General features: G+C 44.6%; 1 protein-coding gene across 2 annotated transcripts in view; it reads right to left on the bottom strand.

Annotated features, from left to right (window-relative positions):
• LOC126278434 (kinesin-like protein CG14535) overlaps window positions 1-16,806 on the bottom strand; it is a 1,017,611-nt gene extending 1,000,805 nt beyond the window's left edge. The window contains exons 1-2 of one of the 2 annotated variants that reach the window (XM_049978551.1): window positions 16,149-16,806; window positions 15,760-16,020 (exon numbers count right to left, since the gene is read on the bottom strand). The gene's annotated coding sequence lies outside the window, so the exon portion shown is untranslated. Of the gene's footprint in view, window positions 1-15,759 lie in introns of both variants that reach the window. The other variant, XM_049978552.1, reaches the window with a different exon arrangement.
• Between the last annotated feature and the right edge of the window lie 2,226 nt (window positions 16,807-19,032).

The following is a 19,032-nucleotide window of genomic DNA, read 5'->3' as shown; positions in this document are numbered from 1 at the left end:
GTGCTGTAGGCGATTCCAGAGGGTGCACCAAGTGTGGACCACCTCCCTCTCTGGGGCACCATCTTAAAGCAACTGTCTTGGCTGCGACACTCAACTTCTCTTTTTTCTTGTTACGCTGTGTAGTTCAACACGACACAAATAATGAAAACGCCTAGGGAAACGGAAATGTATCGCTGCTTTTTCATGTTGAGTTGTCTCATCTTTTTTATACGGTACTCTTCAACTGACACTTTGAGGTGCCTCAAACATGAGCGGCGAGTCACAGAAATTCGTCGGCAGGTTGCATGATCTGAGAACAACACATCGCGCGTGCGTGGACAAATCGCAGATCGCAGCGATCGATCGTTGATCGCCAGTAATTCCCAAGCGACCTGATGAATTGTATGCGACGTGTCGCAGTACGTCTGCCTGTCTAAGACGCTGAAAAGTGAAGCTGAAGCCGGAGTTGCAGCTTATCTTAAGAAGGCTTCCATACATATTATAAAAATGACCTACTATCTATACAAACCCGACAAGGCGGCCGGCCGCAGTGGCCGAGCAGTTCTAGGCGCTTCAGTGAGGAACCACGCGACTGCTACGGTCGCAGGGTCGAATCCTTCCTCGGGCATGGGTGTGTGTGATGTCCTTAGGTTAGGTTAGGTTTAAGTAGTTCTAAGTTCTAGAGGACTGATGACTTCCGATGTTAAGTCCCATAGTGCCCCAGCCATTTGAACCGACAAGACGATAGCTACGTCACGTGTCGGGGAATGACTGCTAGTCATCATGCGTGTAGCATCAGTGAGCATGCTGTCCGTGTGTAGAATGTCGAAGCCGTCCGATCTATCTTTCACCGAGGGCAGATTGTGATGGCTCGGAGGCTCGGCACGAGCATTTCGGAAAGTGCACGACGAGACGTGTGTTCGAGGAGTACTGTGTAAGTGCCTTCAACGCGTGGCGAAACATAGGTAAAACCACGTCCACACGTCGTCAGGTTGGGCGGCCGTCCCTCTTTACAGATGATGGACGTCTTGGGCTGCGCAAACTGGTAAAACAGGACAGACGGCGAACTGTGGCGGAACTAACATCAGACTATAATGCTAGGCCAAGAACAGGTGTGTCTGAACAACGCTGGACCTTTGCGCCCGACGATCCATGCTTGCGCCAATGTTAACACTACATCTGCAACTACGACTGAAAGGGGCACGTGACATCGGCACTGGACGTTGGTGCAGTGGCAGAGCGTTGCATGGTTCTTCACGATGCCGATGGCAGGGTGCAAAGTCGTCGTCTTCTTCCACTTTAACACCTGTACTGCGAGACGCAGACAAGCTGGTGGTGGCTCTTTTATGCTATAGGGAATGTTCACGTGGGCATCCATGAATCCAGTGTAGCTGGTGCAAGGCACCATGAAGACCAAGGAGTATCGTACAGTCGTTGCAGACCATGTGCACTCCTTCACAACGATCATGTTTCCCGACGGCAGTGGCATTTTTCAACTAAGTAATGCTCCATGTCACAAGGCCGAGAGTGTGATACAGTGGTTCGAGGAACACAGTGGAGAGTTCCAACTGATGTGCCCGCCCTCCAACTCACCATATGTGAACCCGATCGCACACATCTGGAACGTGATTGAAGATCACTGACCCCTTCCCGAATTTTAAGGAAATTTGGTGACTTGTGTATGAAAATGTGGTGCCAACTCCCTCCAGCGACCTCCCAATGCCTCACTGCTTCCATGCCACGTCGAGTCGTCGCGGTTTTCCGTGCCAAAGGCTGATATACCAGCTCTTAGGGAGTTGGTCATAATGTTATGAAGTTTGTTTGGTTTGTGGGGCGCTCTACTGCGCGTCCATCAGCGTCCGTACAAAATCCCAATTTGTACATGGTCCAATTTTTACACAATGCAATCCAGCCACTGTCACGAATGCTGCTGATGATGAAATGACGAGGTCAACACAAACACCCACTCCCTGGGCAGAGAAAATTCCCAACCCGGCCGGGAATCGAATCCGGGACCCCTTCATCCACAGGCAGCAACACTAGCCATCATAGTGTCATGGTTACTGTCTGGAAAGACCTGCTATGTGCCTGAAAACCATCTATCAAACGGCTGGGGGTATGAGTGAAAAAGCAGTGTAGCCCACACGCCATAAAACCATTTCTTTATTTGTCCAGTATTTCAGAATGACAGCACTTAATGACTTGCAAAAGCCTTTACACATAAATTCAAATCTTTCAGAAACTTTTCCTGGCTGACAATCCCACAAAATAACGAAATCAAAAAGTGTTACCACTTACTACATTTTCGATGTTCATTCAGTAAAACTGCTGTATCAAATCGTTCAAATGACTCTGAGCACTATGGGACTTCTGAGGTCATCAGTCACCTAGAACTTAGAACTACTTAAACCTAACTAACCTAAGTACATCACACACATCCATGCCTGAGACAGGATTCGAACCTGCGATCGTAGCGGTCGCGCGTTTCCAGACTGAAGCGCCTGGAACCGCTCAGTCCCCATGACCGGGTAACTTCTGTTCAGGCAAAATGTTTCGATTTATTTACTTATTTTTTTACTTTAGTTTATTGAATTAATTTAATTTAATTAATTTATTTCTTCTTCATTAATAATTGCATAAGCGTTATCCAATAAGTTTTAATTTATTACATATTTACTACCATCTGTACTCACACGTTTAGAAAACAATAGGCACATATGCCACTAAATTTACCTGCAAAATTATATTATTGAACAACACACAGTTCAGAAGATACGACGTCAAGAACACTGAGCTACGTGAAAATGTAAAAATCGGTCGTGAATACTGAAATCGCAACAGACACAGGTTAAATAGGATATTTTTGCAAATACTTGTTAAAAAAATGTTTCAAATGGCTCTGAGCACTATGGGACTTAACATATGAGGTCATCAGTCCCCTAAGATTTAGAACTACTTAAACCTAACTAACCTAAGGACAACACACACACCCATGCCTGAGGCAGGATTCGAACCTGCGACCGTAGCGGTAGCGCAGTTCCAGACTATAGCGCCTAGAACCGTTCGGCCACCACGGCCTGCTGCAAATACCTGTGAAATATGTTAAACACATGTGAAATTATTCGACGTATGTGTACGTTGGCAAATCTATGGGAAAAAGCGTATCATGAGCCCCCAGAATGATTTCAATTAAATTCGGTATGGAAAGAAATACTGTAGGTGTAAAAATCACCAGCCTCCTCTTGGGTTTGGGTTAATGTCGTGGAGCGAGAAACGGGAGGAAGAGATGGATAGCCAGAAAGTGGTGCGGAAACTGGCAGTAAGAGGTGGTAGAAGGGGAGAGTGATGGTGACGGACAGAGAAAGGAAAGAGAAGGAACTGAATAGACAATGCAGAGAAATAGCTGTGGAGAGAGAGGGGAAGAGGAGTTGGATAGAGAGAGGCGAGGAGAAAATAGACAGAGCGAATGAAAAGGCAAAGAAGAAAGTACAAGATGCAGTACAGGAAAGAGGGGAGGAGGTGGAATTGGAGGCAAGAGAGAAGATGGAAAGAGAGGGAAGGGGTGATGGACAGAGGGAGAAGAAAGGAGCTGATGGGTTGAGTGAAGGTTAGAACGAGATGGACAGAGGGGGGCAGGAGTAGATGGACAGACAGGGGCAGGAGGAGATGAGCAGACAGTGGGTGTGGAAGACGTGGAGCAGTAGAATACTGGAATAAGTACACACTCAGGCAACACCAGGTACTCAGCTAGTTCAACTATAGAAACACTAACACCCTCAGATTTTGCAGTGGTTAGCATTTTGAAGCTTGTGCTGTATATGTAAAAAGTGACGGAAAGTGCATAGTAATACGATATACTCGACTCCATCTGGTGAAACAAGTAAACGTATTATTAAAGTTTTTAAATTCCAAACAGAATAACGCAATAATAGCCAACATTTCAATTTAAATGCTTACGGCATGTTAATTCTACAGCCCTTTTCTTTTTACATAATCTAAGTGTCCCTCAAATAATTTATATCAAGATTTATAGAGATCAGCTGTGCCTTTATTGATAACATTTCTATAGACAAATCGAGATTGCAAAACTAATATGTAAATATCCGCAGTTAAATTACGAGACAAATGAATTAAAAAGGCATTGAGATATAATAAATGAGAATCGTATACAACCGCTCGCTTGACGAAATATCCATACCTAGACACTGCAAAGTTGTCCAAGTGCTGCCAGTACGCAAGAAAAGAAATATGGGTTTCCACTAAATTACAGACTCATTTCACTGACGTCGATTTGCAGTAGGATTCTGGAAAACATGTTGTGTTCGAACAATATGAATAAACTGTAAGACAACGATGATTTGAAACACGGTCAGCAAGGATACAAAAAATTTTGCTTGTATGCAACACAACTAGCTCACAAATTTCATGGAATATTGAGAATCACCTATATTACTTCTAAAACATCCGATTACACTTGTTTTACTTTTCTTGGTGTTCATCTTACAACCTATGATTCCAGTTCTCGCAGATTCCGGTGCTAAGGCCAAGGCAGCCATGGTGACTTCACATGCAGAAGAGAAAAATCTATAATGAAAAATCTGTATGGGAAGAGAAGCCACTCAAATGGTGCTACACTCACAACTTGGTAGGCTATCAAATTAGTAGGATCTATTTATGTGTAATGGCTACAACAGTAATGATGATCAGTAATGATACTAACGAATACTTTGTATCAACTAAGCGTCTCCACGATATGGAATACTGTTGTGATCTCGCCAGTGGACGCAACCGAGCGTTGCACGCTGAGACAGTTTCCGACGGGCGCCACGAGCGGCGCTTTTAAGTTCGCCGCTCGCCACAAGCTTCGCCCAATCAGTAACCTCTGCGCCTCCGCCAGTGAGTTTAACTTACGCATTGTGATAAGCGGTGGCCACAGGCAGTAACTGCGGTTAATATTTGGAGTTGAGAGTTGACGTGCGACAGTTCTAGTGCAGAGTTCGAGGATTTCAGTTTCTAGCTACAGTTCATAGTGGATGTCAGCCTGCGAGACTTTAGTCTGCAAGGTGGCAAAAAATATGACCCTTAAATGAAGTTATTAAAGATCACCTAACTCACGTTGAGTTAACAATACGGCTGAACATAAGTGACTGACACGACACAATGCATCTTGTAGAGGGACGTATTGGAATAATTAGCGTCGGGTGATGGTTATAAAGTAATTTACATGACATGAAAACTTTGTGGAAACGCGTCGATTTACTGGAGGCTAGTTTATCCCAGGGAAGTATACAGAGCTGACCGTGGCCGGCTGGGGAATGGTGAAGGGAAGCGACAATAGGCAGCTTAGGGCGGCTCAAGCTCTGAGAAGGCGGTAACGGGGCGCGGCCTCCAGCTGCCTTAAGATGAGTGACAGTGAGTGGGTGGTTGACCCCATGCTGGTGTACCGGGAAGCAGACGGAGAACTTGTACGCCTGTTGATAAATATCCGTCAACCCATTTACAGTGAAACATACGAGAAAGCCGCGCAAAGCTACGGTGGAGCGGTCAACAGAGGCCAAAATATGCGTGTTCGTGACTACAGCAAATTCACGCTGAATTCACAGTCTTCAGAGTGTGACGTAAATCAGGTGAAGAGCAACATAATGAAATACGCTGGCCTCCGATGGGAACGTAGGACCAATGAATTTGAAATACTCTCATCAGAGTCAGAATTCCGAAAAAATTCGTGTTTTGTGTAGACGCTAACCTTGAGGGGTGGCCTGGGAGGAGCTTAATAACAGAAGTTGAGAGGAAGGGGAATTTTGTGGCAATTTGTTCACTTCCCAGAGCAGGCATTGGTCGGTTCTGGGAAGCGACGCATAATTAACGCGACTACCGCTGCAATTGGCGTAAGCGATTTTGCTGGAGGGGAAACTGAGGCGAAGAGTGGACTGGGAAAAGTCCCCGTAGAGGTCTTCCGTTCCCAGCTTGCCTAGAGTGCAGCTTGACTGAGAGAGAGTGAGCATCTCTGCAGTTTAGGACTTAGCAAACTGAACGATTGAGCTTTGAGACAGAAAGTTTTCGTTCAGCTATGTACTGAGCAAGATAGCTAGAAGTGAGTAGATGAGCGCAGCCTTGCAGCACCACGAGGTCGGCCGACGCCGCTCCGCCACGCTGTATTCGGTGATATTGCGCCCGCTCCGGCCACTGATTAATTTGTTGGATCACGTCGGCAAAGTTTCCACGAGGGTTTCATGGGCCGTGTATTGTAGAATTCTTCTCGCACTTCGCATTACGCCTGGGTCAGTCGATAGGAATTACTTTTGATTTATCGCGGTTTACTCCATGCAAACGCAATTTATTACCACTGCCTGTTAGGAGAGTCATGTAATGTGATGATTGAAGGTCGTGAGTTAAAATAAATCTGTGCTAATCGACTGCATCTGTTTTCAATCAAGTAGTTGAAATCCCAATTAATTTTATGTTCAACATTTGCATCTGGTGTTCAATATCTGAATATAACATCAATGAGCACCCCTTTCTAATTAAAAGTGATCAATTCTGAATCAATCAATGTCAACACTGCCACCGCAGTTCAATCAGGAGTCACAAGGCCTTATTACTTTCTTTGCGTTATCCGACATTTCGGCAGTTTTGCACTCTCTGTTGATCTGTTAGTCAATTACCTGAGGTGAACACACACCAAAACCAGATGAGTGACGGGTGTAGTGTTACAAGTCTACCACTGGAGTCGCCTACAGCACTCTTATAGGAGCAAGCGTTTGCTACAGTGATAAGCAGTGTGGCCTTGATGGGCCTTTGCTAGGTGTATGTGTGTGCAAGCACATCCGACGAGTTGCTGTACCACTTAAGTATCGTAGCGCAGTAAAGTGTTTATTTGTGTGTTACTAATCTGTTTGCACTGTCACAGTGCCTCCGTCCACTTTGGAACACCTAACCCTAGTATGTGTGCGAGCCGGTCTACCAAGACGATACGTATACTTCAAATACGTGTTATCCTTTCCGCAGGGTGAACATTTCTGTCTGTGAGCTCGCGTGGAAAGGTAACCAGGAACGAAACGGAGAGCGGCGTACGGCAGAGAGGGGCACGCTGCCTCCCTCCCTGACGTGTGGTGGAAACACAGCACGTATTTCTGGGCCGCGCGCTGTTTACCCTCGCGGCGAACCGGCGGTCACGTTTCACCAGACGTCACAAGTCCGGCCACGTCAATCTCGGCCGGCGCTCGGCGCCAGCATTCCCAAACACTGCATCTCTCATCTCACTGCGTCTTATTCCGCGCGCTGACTGCGCGTCGTTTCAGCGCGTGCTTGCGCAGGCGTTGCTGCAGCTGAATGCATAAAATAGAATCTCTTAACCCTTTCAGTATCACTTGGACGTATGTATTCCGCGATAGAAGACAGATAACCGGGTGGAATTTGCTGTGTGTTACGCATTACTGTCCCACTGGTAAAGGGAATCCTAGTGATGGTTTGGAGAGTACTTACAATAACGGCTTGCACCTGAAACCTGACTTTTCTTCATAGTTCCTTGTTAAACACCTGCCCTGTTCGGCTCGGCACCGCATCGTTGCTTCCAATTAGTTCGCACTTGCAAATAGGCAACCCAGTGAACAGATCTGGAAAGCGGGGTGCTGTATCGCCTTCCCGGAGAATTCGTGCCGAGTAACTGCAGGCACGTATAGATATTCGCCGCGTAAAAACAAAGAGCTGAAATGGCTCTGAGCACTACGCGACTTAACTCCTGAGGTCATCTGTCGCCTATAACTTAGAACTAATTAAACCTAACTAACCTAAGGACATCAGACACATCCATGCCCGAGACAGGATTCGAACCTGCGACCGTAGCGGTCGCTCGGTTCCAGACTGTAGCGCCTAGAACCGCAAGGCCACTCCGGCCGGCTTTGTCGCGTCACAAACGGTCGCCGTACTGAACACCTGTAATGTGAGCTACAAACTTGGACGGATGGTCTATCCACTGATGTGAACCTGTTTTTTTTTTTTTTTTTTTTTACGTACATCATATAGTTTTTGCTTTGCCGTCTTCTGAAACGCCGGAGATGTTATAAGTCAGCTTGTACGTCCCACCACTCCCCCCTAACGGAAAACGAAACAATGGGAAATATTTTTTCCTGTTGTTTATTCTCACAGTGATGTTCATTATAATAGCCACGCGCACATGTTCTTCACAGTGAAAAAAAAAGGTAGCGAGTGGATTTAAAAATGGTAGTGGGGGTGAATGTGGAGAAAGAATGAGTGCGTACATGAAGGACCCATTATCAGGGGATTGAGAAGATGCCAGTACGAATTTACTCAGCACTGCCAAGAGCAGAGGAGATATACTACACAAGAATGTGATATACGGTGGTACTAGAACTGTTGGTAGTAGGTTCGACACCTAAATGACTAAGAAACTCTCATCACTTGAGACTGATTAGAAAAAAATTGCTGATCACTCCAGTATCCCAGATTAAATTGCGAAACTCTCCGCACTGCATTAGCACGTGAAACTGTTGATGGTAACACAGTAAAAGTAAAGACTGAACTTTGCACCATATGTTGTCAAAATACACAGCCGTTACAAAGCACAAGTTACTCATTGCTTTCATCATGAAACGTCATTACGTATAAAGGTTGTTACTTACTACGACCTTTTACACAAGTAACACTTCGCGTTTTTTCTTAGCTCTTCGTTTTTTAAAGAAAGAAAACATGTGCACATTTTTTGCTGTATGATAACTGCACTGCACAATGAGAAAATGTGTAATTTTGAAATAGATCTAAACTCTGGATTCACAGTTTCATTTTACATTCAAACTCAAAACTTTGTTAGAACGTTTAGCAGATCGAACTCATTGATGCAGGGAACTTACAGTTCCAGCACGATTTGAGAGCGTCATCTATCGCTCCAGGAAGCCGTTTGGATTCACAGGGTACAGCACGTGGAAAATGTCAGACAGTAAGGAATTGGAAGGTGACGAGTCCTGTCGACTCGTCCCGATCCTGATACAACCTGTGTGTAGCAAAGAAAATTAGACAAATGACAAGATGCATTAGGTAAGTTATTCTGTCTCACAACCGGCCTGTCCCGCTGAAAATAAGGAAGTGGGGGATTCGAAAACTATCATGCCGGCACGAAGTGCACCAGGAGAGGAAGACATGCAAGTAAGGAAATCCATACGTCACTTAAGAGTTCTTCTGGGGTAACGAAAGATACCGACTTGACCCTAGTCGGGCACGAAATGTGCACGCAGAAGAAAAAACGCGATTAACGAAACTTTTACGCAGTAAGGAGAACGTACTTCGAGTTTTGTGGCACTTTCATTACACATTAACGAATATGTACGATATCCAGCAGCTTGATGAACATCATGCAATAACAGTTTAAGAAGGCACCCCATAACGATTGATTTATCCAGTTCAAAAGCTCCTTCCTAAAGATATTGCAATACTTAACCAGTCCGTTCAGTATACCTTCAGGTTTTTTGTCTTGATGGTATCTGCAGAACACGACGGATGAATTAATTTATTACTGCATGTCCTATAATTTTTGGATGTGTAATTCTGTGAAGAAATGAAGATTATCAATGGACTTCGTACTTGCACCGACGTTAAGATGAATTTAGCTTTGAACGTATCACGCATACCTATGGCCACGGTTACGCAGCATACCGCGACTGTTGCGCAACGGCTGCTGTTGGACCAGTAGCCGGCTTCCCACACCAGTACCGTTGAGTAATGGAGCTTTAATCATAGCCACCTTGCATATAGCTCTGCACCATATTCCATATACGGGTCAAATTGGATGTGTGATCAGAGCAACAAAACCCCGTTGCAGAAATGATTGCTTTCACCGAACATTACTTTCCCCCAACGGGCGACAGTAAACCACACACGAGTTTCACCTGAGAGTAAACAGGTGGGAGCGCACGTTCTTTGGCGGGGATCTGTGGACATAGTGAAACTCGCACGCAGCTGCAGTGGCGCCAGCAGTTGACAGAAGTGGAGCGAAATTACGGTGCTGTCCAACGGCGCGCGTCTAGAAACAGAACAGGTCCGCGGCCGCCGGGGTCACACTTAACAAGTACCGCGCTGGAATTAAGGCTTTCCCTGGAACCGTACATCAGATTTGCTATTCAGGCGGGGACTTTAATCCCTTCGAAGGATAGACAGTGAGCGGTTTCTCTTTCCGACACAAACCTTAAGATACAAACAGCGTCGAGGATTAGAGAACCTTACCTTGTAAGCTACAATATGCTAAGTTGGAAAATGCGCAATAAAGGGCTACCAACAAGAAAATCAGCTTTTCTCTCTCTCGGTCTCTGTGTGTATGTGTATGTGTATGTGTGTGTGTGTGAGAGAGAGAGAGAGAGAGAGAGAGAGAGAGAGAGAGAGAGAGAGAGAGAGAGAGAGAGAAATCGAACAGACGGTTTGAAAACTGCAGTGCACTATTAGGCATGGTACTATTGGAGGCCATACGCCCTGAACCTAATTCAACTTTTATATGCACAACCTACGTATACATTGTCCGATCAAAGGTACCTGGACATCCTGAATATCATGAGAGGCACATCCCTCCCCACGTACTCCCCGATATAAGAGGCGGTGACTAGTATTGTGTTGTCAGAAGGGAAACAGTAACATCAGACTGGGTCTCTTATGAAAGCTCATTAATTTCGAACTTTGACTAGTCATTCAATGTTACCTGAGTAACAGGGTCATCATGCATATTGCAATCACGACAACGAAGTGGAAACACAGAGTAACGACAGCAGCTCAAGCAAAACGAGGAAGACCCCACATATTGACGGACAGGAACCACCCATCATTGCGGAGAGAGGTTGTAAAAGAATAACTTGAAATCAAGCGGAAGAAATGAAGGGAAAGTTCCGAAAAGCTACCAGCAGCCCAGCCAGCACAATGACTGCTAGAAGGAAGTTAAAAAGGATTGTGCACAATGATAGAGAATCTCCTCATAAGCTAACATTTCCCCAGTCATTAGTAAGCGTCGAATGAGGTGGTGTAAAATGGGACGCCACTGGACTGTTATCGAATGATTCGCAGTGACGAATCACGCAATATCCTGTTTCAATCTGATGGAAGGATTCCGGTCTATCGAATGGCTGGAGAACGTTACCTGCCATCATATGTAGTGTCAGCCATTAAGTGCGCGGAAGGTGTGGAGGTTTTTATGTAGTTGAGGTGCGGTATTCTCATAACGCTTAGAAAAACGCTAAATGTGGAACAATATGAACACAATTTACAGCCCAGAGACGATAAACGTGATTATCAGTATGACAATAAAGCAGCACTTGTGAAGCATTGCTTTGTGGACAATAACGTACCTGAAGTGGACTGGCCTGCTTAGAGTCCCGACATGAACCAAGTGTAAGAACCCTGCGGTGAGTTAGAAAAATGGTTCAAATGGCTCTGAGCACTATGCGACTTAACTTCAGAGGTCACCAGTCGCCTAGAACTTAGAACTAATTAAACCTAACTAACCTAAGGACATCACACACATCCATGTCCGAGCCAGGATTCGAACCTGTGACCGTAGCGGTCGCTCTGTTCCAGATTGCAGCGCCTAGAACCGCACGGCCACTCCGGTGGGCTGTAAGTTAGAACACCGACTTCGCTGCGGACCGTATTGTGCAGCACTACTACCTTCTTTGGCCGCAGCTCATGAGGAAGAATGGACATTCACACACCTCATTGAAAGCTACTGCGCTTCAGTCTGGAACTGCCTCAGGAAGTGGTCACTGCCGCTTACCAGCCCTGTGGAAAAGCCGGCCGCTGTGACCGAGTGGTTCTAGGCGTTTCAGTCTGGAACCGCGCGACCGCTACGGTTGCAGGTTCCAATCCTGCCTCGGGCATGGATGTGTGTGTCGTCCTTAGGTTAGTAAGGTTTAAGAAGTTCTAAGTTCCAGGGGACTGATGACCTCTGAAGTTAAGTCGCATAGTGCTCAGAGCCATGAACCAAAGCTTCCGCATCAGAGTACGCGCTGCCATAAAGACGGTGGGTTGACACAAGCCACATTATTATCCAGTAATGGGTGTTAGAAGTTACACTAAGGCGCTGTGCTAAGCATTGATGTAGTGAATTATTATTATAATTTTAAAAATTTTATGTGTCTCATTTTTATAATTATTACGATCTCATCTGTGGCTCGAGTGGGCGCGAAGGCGAGTTTTGTGTGGAGGAAGTTGGGGCTAGCGCGAGAGAGAGTTACAAAGTGTGCCCTGCGTGTTTCGGTTACTAGTGAAAACTGATACGGATGAAAGTGTACAAGGGAAAAGAGGGGAGGTGGGGAGAGGGTGAGGGCACTAAATGATAAGACGCTTGCGTGGAACATATGTTCCCGAAACGGCCTGACAGGTGCGAGTAGTAAGCACAAGCACCACAGAAATGCTCAGTCAATCCCAATGGCGAGTGCTGCAAGGTATGCGTTCTGCATCAATTCGTAGTTAACTGCTCCTGAAGTTTACGTTCCCAGAGGAGTAAACCAATATATTGCTTCGTCGCATATATATCCCTTGAAAAGACAAGGAAGGTAAAATCATAGAGAGTATAGAAGTAGAAAACAAGCAGACTGAAGCGACGGATGAAAATACGTACCAAGGCTGGGATTCGAACCCGAGTCTCTAGCTCACTAGGCAGACGCGCTAACCAATATGCCACCCTGGCACAGTGGCTTTGCAAAACTGCACGAACTGTGCTAGTACGCCTCCCTCCTTAATACAAGCTCCTAGGCTTCAGCCCACTTAGTATTTTCCCTACTCTCGAACAACATTGCAGAGGCTCACATCTGTGGTGGACTAGCACCTCAGCATCGAAGGAAACGGAGGATCCATCCTAAAACTCAGGCAAAGATCCTTTAATCAAATGAAGTACCACGTAGGCTGAAGTGCTTATGGGAATTTAGACTCGGGAGAAAGGCACTTGTGCAGAGCCGCTTTGCCAGGGTGGAGTAATGGTTAGTGCATCTGCTGAATGAGCAAGAGATCCAAGTTCGCATCCTAGCCTTGGTACAAATTTCATTCATCGCTTCAGCCTGCATACATGCATCGTAGATGTTTGAGACTTAAAAAGGTCTCTGGAACCATACAGATTCATTTGATCAGTGGTTGTTTCCCACAAAATGGTGGTGATATCATGTTTCAAATGGCTCTAAGCACTATGGGACTTTACATCAGCCCCCTAGATTTAGAACTACTTAAACCTAGCTAGGCGCTACAGTCTGGAACCGCGCGACCGTTACGGTGGCAGGTTCGAATCCTGCCTCGTGCATGGATGTGTGTGATGTCCTTAGGTTAGTGGACTAGTGGACTAATGACCTCAGAAGTTAAGTCCCATAGTGCTCAGAGCCATTTTTAAGCCTAGCTAACATCAAACACATCCATGCCCGAGGCAAGATTCGAACCTGCGACCGTAGCAGCAGCACATTTCCGGACTGAAGCGCGTAGAACCACTCAGCCAAAGCGGCCCGCTGATTCTATCATAATTAAGGGGATAATGAGCTTCGCCAGGCTATAGAATGAGATGGCTGCAGTGCTTATTCTCCCAAAAGTTCCAGAGGCTCACAGAAACAAATACTTCAGAAGTATCCGTACGCTTTCTTTGCTGCTTCATTTACGGTACGAACGCACTTTTCAGAATATCCAGAAACCGATGAGCTCATAATCACGCCTGACCAAACACATCCCCGCGGTTTTCGCTTCTGCACATGTCACCGGTGTCCACGCACCTGAACTGCAGCGTGCGTGCAGCGGTGACCTTGCATTCCGTAGGCAGGAAGGTCGCGGTTTCATTCCTACTGTACAGCTGTCGCGTTACAGCTAAGGTACTTCGCCGAGTTGGAGAGCACTTGTTCGTGTTTTATGTTCCATCTGCTGAGATCTCGCTGCAGATTAATCACCATCTTAGTACCACAGCCTCTTTCTTTCTTTCTTTCTTTCTTTCTAGAGTCCAGTAGGGAGAAACATAATGATCTTAGACCTTCATTACTTCAGTAAGGCACGCCATTCAACGAAATAATTTGCATAATTATTCAGATTGCTGCAATGTCTACTACGACGTAAGCTTCCGGTACGGCGTTGTAGAATCGCTGTGGTGCCAGTCTCCTCTTTTGAAAAGCACATACGTTAAAAAATTCAACACAAATCCACATGTCCGTTCCGTATCTAAGGCGGAAGTAGTGTGTTATTAAGTGTTAAACCCGGAGAATAAAGTGCAGCTCTAGAAATAAACTCAAGTCCTAACGCTCACTCACATGTGCCCAGTGTGACATTATTCGCCCCCGTATATTAATAACGTGTAAGCAATTCGCATTTACCGTATTTAAAGGCGCAGTGAAACTCGATCTCGAGTTGTCTGACAGATGTGGTCTGCCGTTCTTTGCGTGTCGTCATACATAGCACAATAGCTGCCCGATGTATCGTAACTACTAAAATTTCAGTTGGCGTTCTTTGTTTCCATGCACGTCGTAATATACTTATTGGATGTCGATGTTACCAGTAAGCAAGCATGACTTCAGAAGCTACATATTTGTAAGACTATTCTTAAGCGATTTTACTGTTTTCATATTCTTATTATTCAGAGAGATTCTGTAACTGTCTGCCTTATTTTTTAAAAAATCTCTATTGGTTTGGAGATAGGTCATTCTATCATTTTCCTCATAATCCTGTGGTGTCAATAGTACGAAATATTGTACTTCCATATTTTTCTCTCCTATGAGTTGAGTGCAATTTCAGTAACAGCATAAAGTATCATTCATTCACAACAAAACAACTTTTTGTTTAGACTGAAATCAGTGACATTGAAAATGTCACAGACTCGTGCGATGCCATATCCAGTAACTTTAAAAACCACAGCCGAAAGTAAATATCAGTCGCACTGTGGCAGAGATATTGACTGAAGACTACTGCGCATTCATTTACTCTTATAGAGAAACACACCTCGACCATACCTGCTGTATTAGAAGCAGTAAGCATTCCGCGGAATCTTAGGAAGTGAAGAAGTTGCGCCTTTAACATAACTTACTTGCAAATTTCTGAAGACAAAACGTATTGACACTTTATTCTTTTCTCTACGCCAATACAGAAGTTCAATCTGGACCTTGACCAAGCGATCAACATCAAGAGTACTACAACAGTGAAAGATAGAAGCTACGCAAATGAGTTAGCAATCGCTCGAGATGCTCTCATTAGCCAGTTACGACTAATTTTTGGACACTACATTATTAGTTCTCTCATACCACAATACTTTTCATTGTGGTATTTATGGTCAACAGCACTAGTGCTATTATTGTTGAGACGATGTGTATATTGTCGATAAAAATATTTGTAAACACCTGTGATGTCAAACATTATGACTAAAGCGTTGTTTCAGTTTTATATGTAATTTTTAAGAAAAAAACTTCAGATTTCGACACAGCTGATAGAATGGCGAAAGGAAAGATTTGCACTATCGCTATATAAATTGCCATGAAGAGCATAAAATATTCTTCCGAATGTTTGAAAGAGACACCGCATTAATTTAATTAAGTTAAACCAAATCATGTAGTACTATCCCACCTAAGTGAACATGTTACTTAAATAAAAGGAACATACGGTTAAAAGTCAATGTTAATGCAGCCGCAATATACAGAATTTTGGTGAAAGTCGTACTACCACTTTATAAACTATATCTCTGGTAAACTAACTACAAAGTTTCGGGAATGAATCATCGGTAACTGCCTGTTATCAAAAGACCAGAGGAGTATAACATTAGAATTTATAACTCACCAGTCACGACAGCGACGATGCGTAGTTTACTGTGGAAGACAGCTGCGAATTTGCAGCGGTATCCGTCGCGGAGAACAACAGGTCCCACCCGGTTGAGTCGCCGAACGGTGCAGTGAGGGGGCGTTTCCAGCAGAAAGGTGAGCAGAACGACCGATGTCTGTGTTTATAGTCACAACACGGAACCACTGGATTGTGCCTACTAGAGCGCTGAGTCTATCGCGAACAACTTCGGAAAAGGTGTCTACACGTGAGAAGGTCAAGCTTGAGTAAAAAAAAAAAAACAATTGAAAAATCTTAAGAAAATATCTCCTTTGAATGAAACACTTATAATGTAGTATATAACAAAAACAATGGGTGCAAGTCAGATATATGATAGTGTCAGAGAATACCTGATTGGGTTTGACTGTTGTAGCAGCTATTATTTTTAGATATCGTGTCACCAGTCTTTTCACAGTAATGTAATTCAAAGCAGAAATCCACCTTAGAGTCAATATTCTGACCGCATCGCGTATACGAACGAAAGGCGTTACAAGTCTGGAATCACTTTTTTTTATATATTTTATCACTTAGAAGCAAGTATTACGTCGAAAAAGTAAAGAAATTAGTAAGTACTCATATACTGCACGAGCCCTATACTAATAGTTTTCTGATGATTCATAACCGGGAATTAAACATATTCCTTTGCAGTCACACTCTTTCCTCCAAGCAGTCACATTTACACGTGTAAATAAATGCGTTATTGGAATAATTAGCAGTCTTGTTGTAGAACTTCACGAAATGATGCACCTGTGGCGAAAGTGCGCAGCGGCATTGTTTAAAATCGCCGAATCACGTAGCACAGTGTATTCAGGGCATGTTTTGTGTTTATCCATATGAAATGTCCACATAAACAATCAGAGGAATGCACACAGGACTTGTACAAGAGTCATGCAGATAAAGCGAGTCCGAACGCCGACGCCCGTGACACCGGCGTCTCGCCACGACGCGAACGCGAGAGAGTGACGTCCAACGGAGCGGAGGCTGCGCGCGCGACTGCCCTCCCGCTGCTTTCCGCACGACGCCGCGCAGCGCACTGCTGTCTGACGGAGAGGGGGCACAGGGCCGCGTGGCCGACGCCGTGACGTCACGAACCACGTGACCGCGAGGGTGCTGCCGCGGCTTAGCGGGTGGCTCCCACTCCACCCGCCACAGCCGGACGCTGCGGCTGCAACGAGACACTTCATCTCGGCCTTCCCGAGCAGAGTGGCTGGAGGCCCCGAGGACCGCCTCTGCTCGAAGGCAGCTTCACTGACGAGGAGAACGCGACAAGTGCCATACCCCTATTTCCCAGAAACTTTATCCAGTGGAAGTGGAGTCAAACTAAGCGAACAAGCATCTCATCTTACCTCAAATACTCGACCCTTACTGAGAAGACGACGGTCAAAGTTTTCGAGGAATTTTGTGTCGTTTTAGCGAGTAATTAATTTTACGGAAGCGGTGGTACACTTGCTACGCTCGCGTCTTTCCACTTCTGCGCCCCGTGTTCGATATCCGATTATTATTATTATTTTATTTTTCATTTATGTACCTATGCCTGCAGAGGTTTACGATACTACCGTTTTCCGATGTAAATTATAGAACGTCGACCTTATTCGTCTACTAATTGGCAAATGAATAAAAAAACTGCAAATGATTGGAAGAATAATTTGAAATTGTATTCAGTGAAATTCCTGTAGTGAATCTTGATTTATAATACACTGCAAGCCAGTTTCCGGGACAGTTGCCAGTTATGTGTAGTTTAACGCGATATTTTTGATAACGGGTAAAATATTTAGCAATGTTAACGACGTTTCTTTCCCGAGTGAGACTCGCAGGAAGAAATGTCACTTTGGCAAACGTGCCTTTGCGTGACGCCCTTGCTGTTCGGAATCTCTATATTTCGAATCTTTTACGATCGCTGTTGTCCAGTGCTCCAAGTCCTCCTCAAGAATAAACATAAGAATAAAAAATATGAATTAACAACTGATAAAGAATGAAGTATAAGAAAAAATGGGTCAAATGTCTCTGAGCACTATTGGATTTAACATCTGAGGTCATCAGCCCTCTAGAACTTAGAACTACTTAATGCTAGATAACCTGGGGACATCACACACATCCATGCCCGAGGCAGGATTCGATCTTGCGCCCGTAGCGATCTTGCGGTTCCAGACTGAAGCGCCTAGAACCGCACGGTCACAGTGGCCGGCGAAGAATGTGATAATTTAAAGACTGTAAACCCTGAAAATATCATACACTCATATATTACATAATAAATGTGTAATACTTATAGAGAAAACCAGTTGTGATTTTACAATTAATGTTACATCCTTGTATCCCGCAACTGCCAACCAGCGTGCTACAGTAGTAATTCTGGTTTCCGCCAGATCACCGAAGTTAAGCGCTGCGGTATACGTATTCTTCAAAATGGTAGCGGTTCTAGGCGCTTCAGTCCGGAACTGTGCGACCGCTACACTCCCAGGTTCGAATCCTGCCTCAGGAGTGGATGTGTGTGTTATCCTTTGGTTAGTTAGGATTAAGTACTTCTAAGTTCTAGGGGACTGACGAACTCAGATGTTATATCCCATATTGTTTAGATCTATTTGAACCATTTGATCAACTGAAGCATTTGTTCTGTTACCCATGGTTTTTTCGCATTGACCTTCTTTGTGCCTATGTTTCTCTTTCCAACTTCTATGATTGCCCTTTTTAGAACTGCCCACTTCTCTTCAACGGTGCTGCCTACTGAGCTATTCCTTATAACTGTATCTATAGCATTAGAGAACTTCAAACGTATCTGTTTATTCCTTAATACTTCCGTATCCCACTTCTTTGCCTATTGATTCTTCCTGATTAATCTCTTAAACTTCAACTACTCTTCATCACCACTACATATGATCTGAGTCTATAACTGATCCTGGGTACACTTTACAATCCAGTATCCGATCCGGAATCTCTGTCTCATCATGATAAAATTTAACTGGAATCTTCCCGAATGACACGGCCTTTTCGAAATACACGTCGTCCTCTTGTAACTCTTGAACAGAGTATTTGCTGTTACTAGTTGAAATTTATTACAGAACTCAATTAGTCTTTCTCCTCTCTCATTTCTTTTCCCAAACTAATATTGTCCTGTAACCTTTTCTTCTACTCCTTCTCCTACAACTGCATTCCAGTCCCCGTGACTATTACTTGTACATTTTCATCTCCCTTTACCACGTTCACGCTTCTGGCATTCCACGCCCCCACTCGTAGAAC

The sequence above is a fragment of the Schistocerca gregaria genome, chromosome 6, assembly GCF_023897955.1.
Source record: "Schistocerca gregaria isolate iqSchGreg1 chromosome 6, iqSchGreg1.2, whole genome shotgun sequence".
In the NCBI taxonomy this organism is placed as follows: domain Eukaryota; kingdom Metazoa; phylum Arthropoda; class Insecta; order Orthoptera; family Acrididae; genus Schistocerca; species Schistocerca gregaria.
Note: the sequence above shows the minus strand (reverse complement) of the source record. Positions and strands in the feature narration are given on the sequence as shown.